This window comes from Arachis ipaensis, chromosome B4 (assembly GCF_059453495.1).
Source record: "Arachis ipaensis isolate K30076 ecotype BB chromosome B4, ASM5945349v1, whole genome shotgun sequence".
NCBI classification, from domain to species: Eukaryota; Viridiplantae; Streptophyta; class Magnoliopsida; order Fabales; family Fabaceae; genus Arachis; species Arachis ipaensis.
In genome coordinates, this window is record NC_142439.1 from 118473651 (window position 1) to 118487290 (window position 13640).

Consider the following 13640-nt stretch of genomic DNA (forward strand, 5'->3'; position numbering starts at 1 on the left):
ATGGATATCTTAGAAGCGAAATAAGAAGAATTGAATAGAAAACAGTAGTACTTTGCATTAATCTTTGAGGAACAGCAGAGCTCCACACCTTAATCTATGGAGTGTAGAAACTCTACCGTAAAAAAATACATAAGTGAAGGTCCAGGCATGGCCGAGATGGCCAGCCCCCTAAAACGTGATCAATAGTCTACTAAGATGAACAATGGATTAAAACTGAGACCAAAGATTCCTAATACAATAGTAAAAGGTCCTATTTATAATAAACTAGTCACTAGGGTTTACATGAGTAAGTAATTGATACATAAATCCACTTCCGGGGCCCACTTGGTGTGTGTTTGGACTGAGCTTAAGTGTAGCACGTGCAGAGGCCATTTGTGGAGTTGAACGCCAGTTTCTGTGCCAGTTTGGGCGTTCAACTCTGGTTTTGGATCCTTTTCTGGCGCTAGACGCCAGATTTGGGCAGAAGGCTGGCGTTGAACGCCAGTTTACGTCATCTATTCTTGGCCAAAGTATGGACTATTATATATTGCTGGAAAGCGCTGGATGTCTACTTTCCAACGCAATTGGAAGCGCGTCATTTCGAGTTCTGTAGCTCCAGAAAATCCACTTTGAGTGCAGGGAGGTCAGAATCCAACAGCATCAGCAGTCCTTCTTCAACCTCTGAATCTGATTTTTGCTCAAGTCCCTCAATTTCAGCCAGAAAATACCTGAAATCACAGAAAAACACACAAACTCATAGTAAAGTCCAGAAATGTGAATTTAACATAAAAACTAATGAAAACATCCCTAAAAGTAACTAGATCCTACTAAAAACATACTAAAAACAATGTCAAAAAGCGTATAAATTATCCGCTCATCACTAACCAACTAACAACCAACTAAAATAAATGGTTATCGATGGTGTTTGGAAGTGTTGGATGAGGGGTAGTAGGAGGGAAGAAGAAAGGAGAAGGAAAGAAATAGAAAGAGGAGAAGAAAAGAAGTGGATGGGAGAAAGGGCATCCGCGCGTACGCACACATGGCGCGCGCGCGCAGGTGGTGGAATAGAGAGAGAGGCGCGGACGCGTACTCTACGCTCACGCGTAGATGGGGATGTGGGCATGAGCGCGGACGCGTACCTTGCGCGTCTGCGTGGATGGCTAGCCAGGCCGGCGGCCTAATGTTGGCCCAGAGTTGGCACAACTCTCTGGTAAAAGTACCAGGAGTGCAGGTGGCCTAATCGACGCGCGCGCGGCATGTGCGCTTGCGCGTGCGTTGTGAATTCGGCATGATGGGCGCGTACGCGCCAGGTGCGCGGACGCGCGGATGGTGTTGGGCCTGGGGCTCAACGTTCGCACAGTGAAGGCCTAACTCTCGGGTTTGCTGGCTGGGAGTGGAACTTCAGCATCTACGCACGCGCGCCATGTACGCGGACGCGTAAATGGTCGAAAATGCTTGAGGTGCGCGTACGCGCCATGTACGCGTATGCGTGAATGGTGCTCTATTTTTTTTTTTCAAAATTTTTCTATGTTTTTGCACCATTCCAAGCTTCCAAACATCTACCAAAACACCTTAAAACCTTATTTAACACATTAGACTACCAATTAAACTCTACCAACTAATCTAAACATGAAATTAAACTAATTTTACCAATATTTACAAAAGAGAAAATGAAAAGATTTTACCATGGTGGGGTATCTCCCACCTAGCACTTTTGTTTATTGTCCTTAAGTTGGACTTATGGGGAGCTCCTCATCAAGGTGGCTTGTGCTTGTGTTCATCTTGGAACTTTCACCAATGCTTGGTTCTCCATTGCACCCCAATATTCTTCATGGATTGAACCAAGTCTTGATGGAGTTCTTCACAAGCTTGGGGCTCCCAAAGTTGGTTCTCTTCTTGTAATCCGGGGTCCCACACTTTGTTTTCACATCCATCTTGAGGTTGATCATCATTATTAGTCCAACCGGGTGGTGAGTAAGGTGAATTCTCTATATAGTGGCCAACAATCCTCCTAGACCCATCTATTTGAGCACTACTCCAACCTTTATATCTCATGTTTGATGCATCAACCATAATGAGCCTTAATGTGCAACGCCAACCACGAAACATATTTCGCTTACGCTTCATCCCACAAAGGATCCTAAGTTGACCATCCGTTTCAAGCAAGCCATACTCAAGTGGGACAATAAAGCTAATAGAAATGAATTTTACCCACTCAAGTGAAGGAGTGGATGGCCACCTAGGCAAAGATGCTTCCAAAGATCTTGACAAAGCATAACCAACCCCCGTTCTTCTATTTCTAGGGACTTCCACCTCTTCACAAGATTTCTCTAATTCAATCCTTTGTTCATTAATAATCAAACTATCTAAGCCTTTTCCCTTAATCAAACTATAATTGGGAGGGTGAAAGGAGTTTACCTCCGCAACATTTTCAAATGCACCGGGAGAAGGTTCTTCAAGTTCAAAGGATTCTCCACTACTAGGACTTGATGCTTGCTCTTCATTGCCATGGGAACTCAATTCTTGCTCTATCCCATCCAAGTCTTCATATGGAATATGCCTTGGAAGGTTTGCACTTTCCTCTCTAGCATCAATTTCAATCATCTTGGAGGGATTTTCTTCAACTCTATGTTCCCATGGAGGCTCCGCATCTCCTAAGTCTTCTACCACTTCTTCCTTGTTTTCAACAATTAAAGCTTCCTCCAATTGTTCCAATACAAAGCAACTTCCTTCATTTCCCACCGGAGTTCCCAATTTCTCCTTCATGCTATGTTCTTCATTTGATTCTCCACATGTAGCCATGGGAGTTCCTTGAGTGTTCAAGCATTGGGAGGCTAATTGATTTGTTACCGCATCCAAGGCGGCCATGAAATTTTGCACATCCCTTTTCATCTCTTCTTGCCCTTGAACAAGAACACCAAGGGTTTCATCCATTAGAGATTGGGGTGGGTGGAAGGGTTCATCATTTTGGGGGAAGGGTTCATAGTAGGAAGATGGTTCTTCTTGGTAGAGTTGTGGTGGTTCAATATTCTCCACTCTTTCCACTTGTTGCACAACACACTCCATGGTTGCTTGAAATTGATCCAATGCTTCCTTGAGACGATCCCTTGACTCTTGTTCCTCTTGGATAATATGATTAGGATCATGTGGCTTTTGGATCAATGGATATGAGTATTCTTCCATGGGAGGTTGTGGTGGAAAGTAGTATTCATCTTGTGGTTGAAAATTTTCATATATTGGAGGTGGTTCATCTTGGTAATAATGTGGAGGAGGTGGCTCTTGAAAATATTGATGTTGGAATGGTGGTGGCTCTATGTGTGGTTCATATTGCTCATATGGTTGTTGGTAGGATGGATATGGATTAGGTTCATATGAAGATGGTTGGTAAGAAGGGGCTTGTGAGTATGGTTGGGAGTTATGTTGAGGGTATGGATCATAGGCATATGGTGGTGGTTCTTGAAAATCACAAGGTGAGTCACCATAGCCATTGGATTGGTATGCATCATAGAATGGCTCTTCTTCATAGTGCATTGGTGGAGGTTGTTGCCATGAAGATTGATCATATGCATATGGCTCCTCCCACCTTTGGTCATCCCATTCTTGATACACATCTTCATTGAGGTTCTCATTTCCTACAACATAGTTAGAACCAAACTCATAGCCAAAGTGAGAATTCATGATAGCAAAGAAAATGAAAACAAAATCAAATAAGAAGCAAGAAAATTAAATCCTAAAACTAGCAAAAACTAACAAAGAAGCAAAAGGTAAACATATTTACAATATTCACATATATACAATAACCAATAACACAACACCATTACAACTCCCCGGCAACGGCGCCATTTTGATGAGAGAATTTTTGACGGTTTAGAAATTCACTAATGAAATCTCGTTGTAAAGTATAGTTTCTAAACCAAGCAATAATCCTTTCATACAAAAAGTTGTTTGTCACTAGTACAAACCCCTAAAATTTATAAACCGAAGTATTGGACCTCGGGTCGTTCTCCCTAGGAATTACAATAAAGTGTCTTGTTATTGGTTATGAGTTATTTTTGGGTTTTGGATAAGAAGCATGAAAAGTAAATGGCAATGAAAATAAACTAACAACTATAAAAGGCTCTTGGCAAGGTATGAAAATTAGAAGTCCTATCCTAGTTATCCTTCTCAATTGTGATGAGAATTGTTCATTGCTACCACTTAGTTAACCCTTACTAATTAAAGGAAAGTCAAGTGGATGAATTGACTTGAGCCACAAGTCCTAGCCAACTCCCAAGGAAAGACTAGCTTTAGTGCACTCCAAACCAATTAGCAATCTCTCCAATTATCAATCAACAAAAGAATTAGATAACTCAAGTGTCACTAATTACTCTACCTAGGCCAAGAGGAACAAAATCTACACTAAAACTAAAAGAGACATTTCAACAAACACATAGAGTGCAATAGAAGTAAACATTATTAAATGCAAGAATTAAAAAAATCTACAACTACAATGGCAAGAGATCAACAATAGAAAAGCAAAGAAGAACAATTATTATGAATTACCTCTTATTGAATTGGAAGAATGTAGAAGGAACAATACTAGATCCATAACAAAATATAAGAACAACATAAAGGAAATTACAACAAAAGAATAGAAGAAGATTGAATGTAGAAACAAAGAATTGAGAGATAGAAGTGGAAGAAAGCAAAGATTAAAACCTAGATCTAAGAACTAAACATAATCCTAATCCTAATTTTAGAGAGAAGAGAGAGCTTCTCTCTCTAGAAACTAACTCTAAACTAATTCTAATGAGTGTGTATGATTGGAATCCCCCTTTGCTCTTCAATCCTTGGCTTTAAATAGCAGTTTAGGCGCCAAAGTTGGTTGAGATTGGGCCCCACAATCCTTCAGAATTCGTTGGTTACGTTTTCATTAAAAAAATCATAAACCAGCACCGACGCATACGCGCATAGCACGCGTACGCGTCCATGGAGTGATTCGCAGGTGCGCGCAAGCGCCAGGTGCGCACGCGCGTCCATGGGCGAGTTCAACTTCTTTGACTTTTCATGATTTCTCCACTTTGCATGCTTTCCTCTTCACTCATTTGATCCATTCCTAGCCTTTTCAATCTGAAATCACTAACAAACACATCAAGGCATCTAATGGAATCAAAGGGAGATTAAAACCATCAAATTAAGGGTCTAAAAGCATGTTTTCACATCTAAGCACAAATAAGGAGACAATCACAAAACCATGCTATTTCATTGAATAAATGTGGGTAAAAGGTGATAAAATCTCTTAAAATCAATACAGGATAAACCGTCAAAATGGGGTTTATCACTACTTTTTTTATTGATTCCTTTATTTTACCCATTTAGTTTATGAACTCTTATGTTACTCTCAATCCCCTTTTTAATGCAATTTTATGTTTCATGTTTATGGCTTCTTTATTTAATTGTTGGTTGTTGATTTCTTGCAATTGTTAGTCTTAACTTTTATTAGTCCTTGTTAATTTTCTAAGTTTTTATTTTGTGCCTTCCAAGTGTTTGATAAAATGCTTGGTTGGATTTTAATTTAGTTTCTTACGTTCTTGACTTGGATTGATTATTTAGAGAAACTCTTGAGTTATCAAAAGTTTTTTATTGATTGGTGATTGAAGATGCCGGTTAGCTTGAACTTCACCAAAGCTAGTCTCTCACTATGAGTTGACTAGGACTTGTGAACTCAAGTTGATTGTATGCACTTGACCTTCCTCCATTGATTAGAGGTTAACTAAGTGAAGGCAATCCACATTTACCATCACAATTGATAATGATAATAAGGATAGGACTTCTAATCCTCTTTCCTTGTTAAAACTTTTCTTAGTTATCAGTTTATTTTCTCACCATTTTACTATCTTGTTCCTCAATTCAAAAACCCCAAAAATATTTTCCCATAACCAATAGTAAGTACACTTTCCTGCAATTTCTTGAGAGATGACCCGAGGTTTAAATACTTCGGTTTATTTTTATTGGGTTTGCTTAAGTGACAAACGATTTAAACATTGACTGAGGTTTAGTTGTCAGTTCAGAACTATACTTGCAACGCGATATTTTTGTGAAAAATCTTTACCGACATTTTTCCTCCGTCACAGTCCATCTCTTGTTTAGTTCAAGAGTAGTGAGTTCTTCTTTAATGGATTGCCTCTAACACTCATGTTTTATTGCTTTTTCATATATTTTTGGCTTATTGATGGATGACACATTAAGAGAAAAAGATTGATGTAAGGGAGATACAGATGAAACAGACATATAATTTCATATAGGGTACTTAGACTGTGATGATTATGTAGCTTTTGGTGTGGAAGCAGCCATACATTGGAAGTCTTCTAGGTATGTTGTTGGTTTTCTAATTCTTGTGGACAGACAGATGTAAAATAGGTTAATTAATAATTAATCTTAAGATGATTGAAGAAAAATCATGTTACTATTTGTCATGTTCTGAATGTTCATGTTAGATTTATGGCACCTAGTCCTACCGGGACAAGTGTATGTTTAGTTAAATATAGTAGGTGTGTAAAAAATAGTTAATTGGTTTTGATAAGCTTGGGCATGTTCTTTGTATTTTTTACTAATAATTTTGGCGCTTGTGTAGACAATTGTATTGGCTGCATCTACAAATAAGTTATCCGTGACACAAGAAGAAGCCGAGAACTCTGCAGCTTTGATCATGGAATCACTTGACCTCCAAAACAAAGGCTACATTCAGGTACTAATTTTAACTGAATAAAAATCACATGTTTAACTCTTCAAATTTTAAAGGTTTAGCTAGCTTTATGTCTTTTTAACTTATCTGGTGATACCCGATCACAAATCAACCTTGGAAAATACCCTGACTCCCTGAAGTTGATCCATTAAGTCATCGATCCTTGGTAATAGATACTTATTTTTCATGGTAATTGTAGATATTTTATGAGGGCCTATATGAAATATCCAAAATGTGTTTAGATAATTCTGCAGGTGGTTCATTACACATGAAGAAAATGTCTGAAGAGACTACTGAACTTATTGAGTTGGTTGCTAATAACCAATATCTTTATTCTTCTAACAGGAATCCTGTGAACTCTGGGACTCCTCAGAAGAAAGGTGTTTTGGAAGTAGAGACCTTTGATGCTATTCTTGCTCATAACAAAGCCATGTCTCAATAGATTAATATGCTTACTCAACACTTGAGTCGGATGCAAGTTTCAGCTGTCAATGCTCAGAATGCCCCTTAAGAGGCTCCATATGACATGAATGGTGGCTTCATTCAAGGTGAGAATTATGACTATGCTCAATTTTCTTCTGAACAGGTCAACTATATTGGGAATGCTCCTAGAAACCCCAATAATGATCCATATGCCAAGACCTATAATCAGGGGTGGAGAAATCACCCAAATCTAGGGTGGAGAGAGTAACCTCAGAGGCCACAGAATTTTAATAATAATTCTCAGGGTGGTTTTCAACAGAATAATTTTAATAACCACCAGTTTCAGTCATCTCAGCAAGCAACTCCTCAGTCTCAAAAGACTATTGATTTGAAGGTACTAATGACAAGTTTTATACAAGAAACCAGAGCATCAATCAAGAACTTGGAGATTCAGATGGGTCAATTAGCCACAAAGTTAATAAAATTGATCAGAGGACTATTAATAGCCTTCCTGGTAACACAATTCCAAATCCAAGAGAGGAGTGCAAGGCTATCACCTTGATAAGTAGACAAGTGGCAAGTACGGAAGTACAAGTTACTGAGGAGCCAGTTGAAAAAGAAGCTCCAGAGCAGACTGAAGACACAGTAGTACACGCCCCTCCTAGGCGTGCAGACAACCCTTTTTCCAGTCACTCTTGACACTAATCCCACATTGCCTAAAGCTCCTGAGTACAAGGCTAAGATGCCATATCCTCAGAGACTTCAAAAGGAGACCAAGGACAAGCAGTTTTCAAAGTTTTTGGAAGTTTTCAGAAAGTTACAAATCAATATTCCTTTTGCTGAGGTGTTGGAGCAAATGCCTCTCTATGTTAAATTCATGAAATAGTTGTTATCAAAGAAGAAGCCTTTAAGGGGAGATGAGACAGTGGTCTTGACTAAGGAATGTAGTGCCATAATTCAGAATAACTTGCCAAGGAAGATGCCAGATCCGGGGAGCCTTCAAATTCCATGTACCATTGGGAGCACAACCTTTGAGAAAGCGTTATGTGATCTGGGAGCAAGCATCAATTTAATGCCCTTGTTTGTGATGGAGAAGTTGCAAATCCAAGAGGCACAATCCACAAGGATAGCATTACAAATGGCAGACAAATCTCTAAAGCTTGCATATGGATTTGTGGAGAATATCTTGGTCAAAGTGGGTAAGTTCTTCCTCCCAGCAGATTTTGTGATTCTTGACACGGGAGAGCATGAGAATGCCTCTATAATTCTATGAAGACCATTCCTAGCCACTGGGAGAGCTTTGATTAATGTGGAAGAAGGTCAATTAGTGCTTAGAGTACATAATGAGCAACTGGTCTTTCATGTCTTCAACAATATACACTCATCAGGTGAAGAAGAGAGGTGCATGCAGACTGAGCTTACTAATCCAAACCTTCAAGAACCCCCTGATGATGCACAACAGAATCTGCAGCTCAAACCTCCTTTGGTGACAATCAACAAAATTCTCCCTGATATCAAACCTAAATTTGGTGTCGGGAATGCATCATCCACTAAGGAGGAGGTTCTCAAAAAGAAGAAAGTACCCAAGGGATGGAGAAATAAAAAGATTTCCACTGAAGACTTCTCCCCAGGAATGAAGGTGGTATTCACTGCATGCCCAATCCTGCCTCATACAGTGAACAAGATCGTGTCTCTTGAGCATATAGAGTTGATCCATGAGAGCACAGGAAAGAAGCTCACAGTAAGAAGTGAAAAGTTGAGCCCCTATGATCCTCTTCCTTAGAGGAGCTGACCGTCAAGCTAGTAACGGTAAAGAAGCGCTTGTCGGGAAGCAACTCGATGTTTTTGTATCCTTAAGTTTGATTTTTATTTTAAATTTTTTTATTTTGTTTTATTTTTAATATTTTGAGTTTCTACTGTTTTTCTTGTGTTTTGTGTATTTGGATCATGCAAAGTGATTAGAACAGAAACAGATGCATTAAGACAGAATTTCAGACACCCTAAAAAAAATTGGAGTCGGATTGAATAATACCTAACTTGATTTTCTGAAGTTAGGCGCCACACTATGCATTAAATTTGGCATTGGCTATTGGAAGGGTGGCGCCTAACTTGAGTTTCATGAAGTTAGGTGCCACTCAAGTGAAGTTAAGCGCACATCTCATGGAGTTAGGCGTGGCAGGAGGCTTTGCCTTCGGGTGGTCTCAAGTCTAACTTCTCAACCTTCAAGTTAGGCGCCAAGTGCATCAAACCAAAATCCAATCATGTGATTTCCAAACCAAATCCTGCATCAAACCAAAAATCAAATCCAAGCTTTCATGATTCGTGACCCCACCCCCTAATTAGATTCCCTTCTCCATTCCCATATCTTTGCTTTCCTGAACCCTATGTATATACCCCCATCCGTGATCCCATCAATATAAGCCCAAACCCCCTTTTATATATATATATATATATATATATATATATATATATATATCCCACCCCCATCCGTGACCTCCCCCCCTCTATATATATATAAAATACTAATAATTACAATAATGAAATAAAATAAATAAACAAATAAATAAATAAAAAAAAAAAATATATATATATATATATATATTATTTTAAAAAAAATAATTTAATTAATTTTAACATCTCTTGTCCTTTTATTATTTTCTTCTTCTTTTGTAATAATTTTTGTTTTTATTTTTTCGTGTATTTTTTATGTCCCTCCCTATTTTCAGTTTTTCTTTGTTTGAGGACAAGTAAATTTTTAAGTTTGGTGTTGTCGCTTCGCTTGTGGCTTTTCTGTTTATTTTAATGGCACCAAAGGGAGGTGAATCATCTTCAAGGAGGAGCACAGCCTAAAGAATGAGACGGCCACTAGGATAATTGAGGTGGTTGAGTTTCTTTCATTCTATATCTTCTTCCATTCTTATTATGTTATATTCCTGTTTTCTGCTATTTTACTTGAATGTCTGCATGATCTTTGGTTATTTTCATTCCTAGGTTCTAGTTTAATTTTGCTATTTTTAATTTTGTTATTTGCTTTTAGTACTAAAAAGCTATCTCATGTACTGCTCACTGAGCTTGAATCCAAAGATAAAAAGAAAAAGAAGTGATGTATTGCATGAGAAATTGAGTTTATATTAAAGAGTAGTCTTATTTACTTAAATGTGGTGGTATTATCTATGATTCTGAATGCATGATATGAACAATGCATATTTGAATTTGAATCAAAGAATGTTGATGCATGAGGAACAGGAATTTAGAGAACTATTATGAATTCTCTGAGTTAAACAAAGCTTAATCCTTGAAGCAAAAGAAACAGCAAAAGAAAAATAAAAGCAAGGTCCAAGGCTCTGTGCATCAATGACTTGGGAGGTTAGACATGATTAAAAGCTCAAAGAGTTGTTTCCCTAGGAATATGCTTGTGGTGTACTTGTGTCAAGTAATCCTTGAGACAGAGCACTAAGAGTCGAGATCAAGTGCATTTAACAGAGTATGCCAAAGGCTTTGAGCACCACTGTCTGGGAGTAACTGAAAGAAAAATCAAAACTAAAAGAGTTCCCCAATTAAGTGCTTGTGGTGTTTTTGTATCAAGTAAAGCTTGAGACAAAGCATTTAAGGTCACTGCTAGGCTCAAGGTGCAAAGCACCAAAGAAAAGAGAATGAAAGAAAATTTGTTGTGTTCAAGAATTAATCCAAAGTAAAAAGGCCATAGAATTCATAATATTATCCGGATTCTAATTCCGAATAACAGTGACACTCCTCGGATTCAAAGGATAGTGAAATGCCGAAACTATTCAGAGTTTTAGCGTGATAAACCCCACTTTGAGAAAAGGTAGGAGCTCCATTGAGCACTCACCTCTCATGCAAATTCACATCCTAAGTTTATATTAGTTTTGGTTGCTTGAGGACAAGCAACAATTCAAGTTTGGTGTTGTGATGCGTGAGCATCTATCCTATCTTTTCCTAGTGAATTTGCATTTGAATTGTTAAGTTTAATCAAAATTTAAATACTTTTTAGCCACTATGAATGCTACTTTGAGTTGTGTGCAATTCTGTTTATTTCAGGTAGCATTCAGATGGATTTGACAGAATTTTATAGAAGAGGAAGAAAGTTGATGATGATGTCAACCGTTACCTCCTTGCACTCAAACATAAATAAATTGAGCTACAGAAGACCAATTGACGTGATTCTACCGGCATTGGAAAGCTAACTTCCAGAGCTTTCCAACGATATATAATAGTATACACTTCTCTTCCAGCTGTATGATCCTGGTGGTTTCATCAAGTATTTACCCACTTATTCATATGATTTGCATGATTTTACAATCCCTTCCTAGTTTTGTTCTATGGTTGAAAACTTGCTTCCTAGAGATATTTAATTTGTATATTTTAATTCTCCTTTATACCATTCGATGTCGTCATCCGTGTGTTAAGTGTTTCAGGCTTTATAGGGCAGGAATGGCTTAGAGAATGGAGAGGAAGCTTGCAAAAATGGAAGGAACACAAGAAACCAAGGAGATAACCAGCGAGCATCGACGCGCATGCATGGCTTACACGAGCGCGCGATATGGAGAACTTTGCAGCGATGCGTGCGTGTGCCTGACGCGTACGCGTGGATTGGAATTTGCACAAAGACGCGCACGCGTGAGACACGCCAAAACGACCAGCGACGTGCACGCGTGACTGACGCGTACGCGTGACATGCGCGATCTGCAGAATTAACAGAAAATACTGGGGGCAATTTTGGGCCGAATTTTGACCCAGTTTCTGGTGCAGAAACACAGACTAGAGCCAGGAAACATGCAGAGACTCAACACACATTCTCATTAGCATATTTTTAGTTTTTAGATCTGAATCTAGAGAGAAAATTACTCTTCTTCTAGGTTTTTCTTTTACATTCATAGTTTCATAGTTTATTGCTTTTGCTTTGGATATTGAAGAGTTATTACCTCCGTTGAAGATACTATTCTAGGTTGTTTCCTTACTCTTTTATTTATTCCATATTCTTAATTCTTGTTTAGAGTTACAATTGGATTATTTTCATGGATTGTTAATGCAAATGATTACTTTTATTTTTAATTAAATTGCAGTTATTATCTATCATGTCTTTCTTTTATTCCCCTTTTTAATTCTATGCAAGTAATTCTCATGTCAATGGAGTAGATTCCCAACTTGACATGGAGGTTGATTAAAAGGAGACACTTGAGTTGGAATGCTCAAGTGAATAGTTAAATTGGAAGTTGTTGGCTAATTCTGTATTTACTAACGCTAGACCTTCTCAAGGGAGAGGACTAGGATTTGCAAATAAGAGTTAGCTCAATCACTTGACTTTCCTTTATTTAGTAAGGGTTAACTAAGTGAAAACAATAACCTCTTTATACTACACTTAAGAGAATTCCAACAAGGATAGAACTTCCAATTAATCATTCTCCCAGTCAAGGCCTTTTATTTTGAATATTATAAATTCCTTTTAATTTTCACTGCTTTAATTTACAATTATTTATTTGCCCATTGTCCAAACTCAAAATTACCCAGAAAACTCCTGATTAATAAATTAGCACCTCTTTGTCAACTCGTTCGGAGACGACCTAGGACTCATACTCCCATTATTTTTATTCTAAACTTTTGTGACAACCTTTATAAATTGATGAGGTGGACTTTTGCTGGTTAAGAGCTATACTCGCAACGTATCCCCTATATTGATCTCTTAATTGGTCATACTTCCGTCTCGCATCAATTTTTGGCACCGTTGCCGGGGAGTTGCAATTGCCTGCTAAATTATTAATTAGTGTACATATTTTTATTTTATTTGCGTATTTTATTTTATTTTATTTTATTACCATGAGCTATATGTTTCTTTCATTGAATGACGCATTCGTTGCCTGATCCGAGCTTAGGCGCATTTGATCCTGAAATTGAAAGAACTCTTTCACGTATTAGGCGAGCTCGGCGTCGGTTAGCCTCTAAGGGTGGTGAAGTGATTGTTATCGATTCACCAGTCTCATCTGAGGGCGAATCTGAACCGCCATCTGAGGAGGAAACAAGCTCCTTTACTACTGATCCAGTTGATTCACGTGCAGATAATATGGCAGCACCTAGGAGGATTACTCTCCAGGAAGCTTGAAGAACTGAAGATTGATGGTTTAGAGGTTATAGTAAACTCTCGTTGCAAGTATAGTTACTAAACCAAGCAATCAACCTTTCTTACAAAAGTTTTGGTTGTCACAAGTAACAAACCCCTTTAAAAATTGTTAACCGAAGTATTCAAACCTCGGGTCGTCTTCTCAAGGAACTGCAGGGAAGTATGTTCTTATTATTGGCTATGGAGATTGTAAATCGGGGTTTAGAGGATGAGAAGCAAGTGATTTAAATGACAAATACAGTAAATGAAGAACAAGTAATTTAAATAGCAAGTAAATTAAATAAATGACTATAAATAAGCTTTTGGCAAGATATGAGAAATTAGAGATCCTATCCTAGCTATCCTTATCAAAGATGATGATAATTGAATCTTAATTCC

The 13640-nt window shown here is 38.0% G+C and overlaps 1 pseudogene; it reads right to left on the bottom strand.

Moving 5' to 3' along the window:
• Positions 1 to 1734: 1734 nt before the first annotated feature.
• On the bottom strand, positions 1735 to 3657 carry LOC148568937 (uncharacterized; annotated as a pseudogene).
• Positions 3658 to 13640: the final 9983 nt, after the last annotated feature.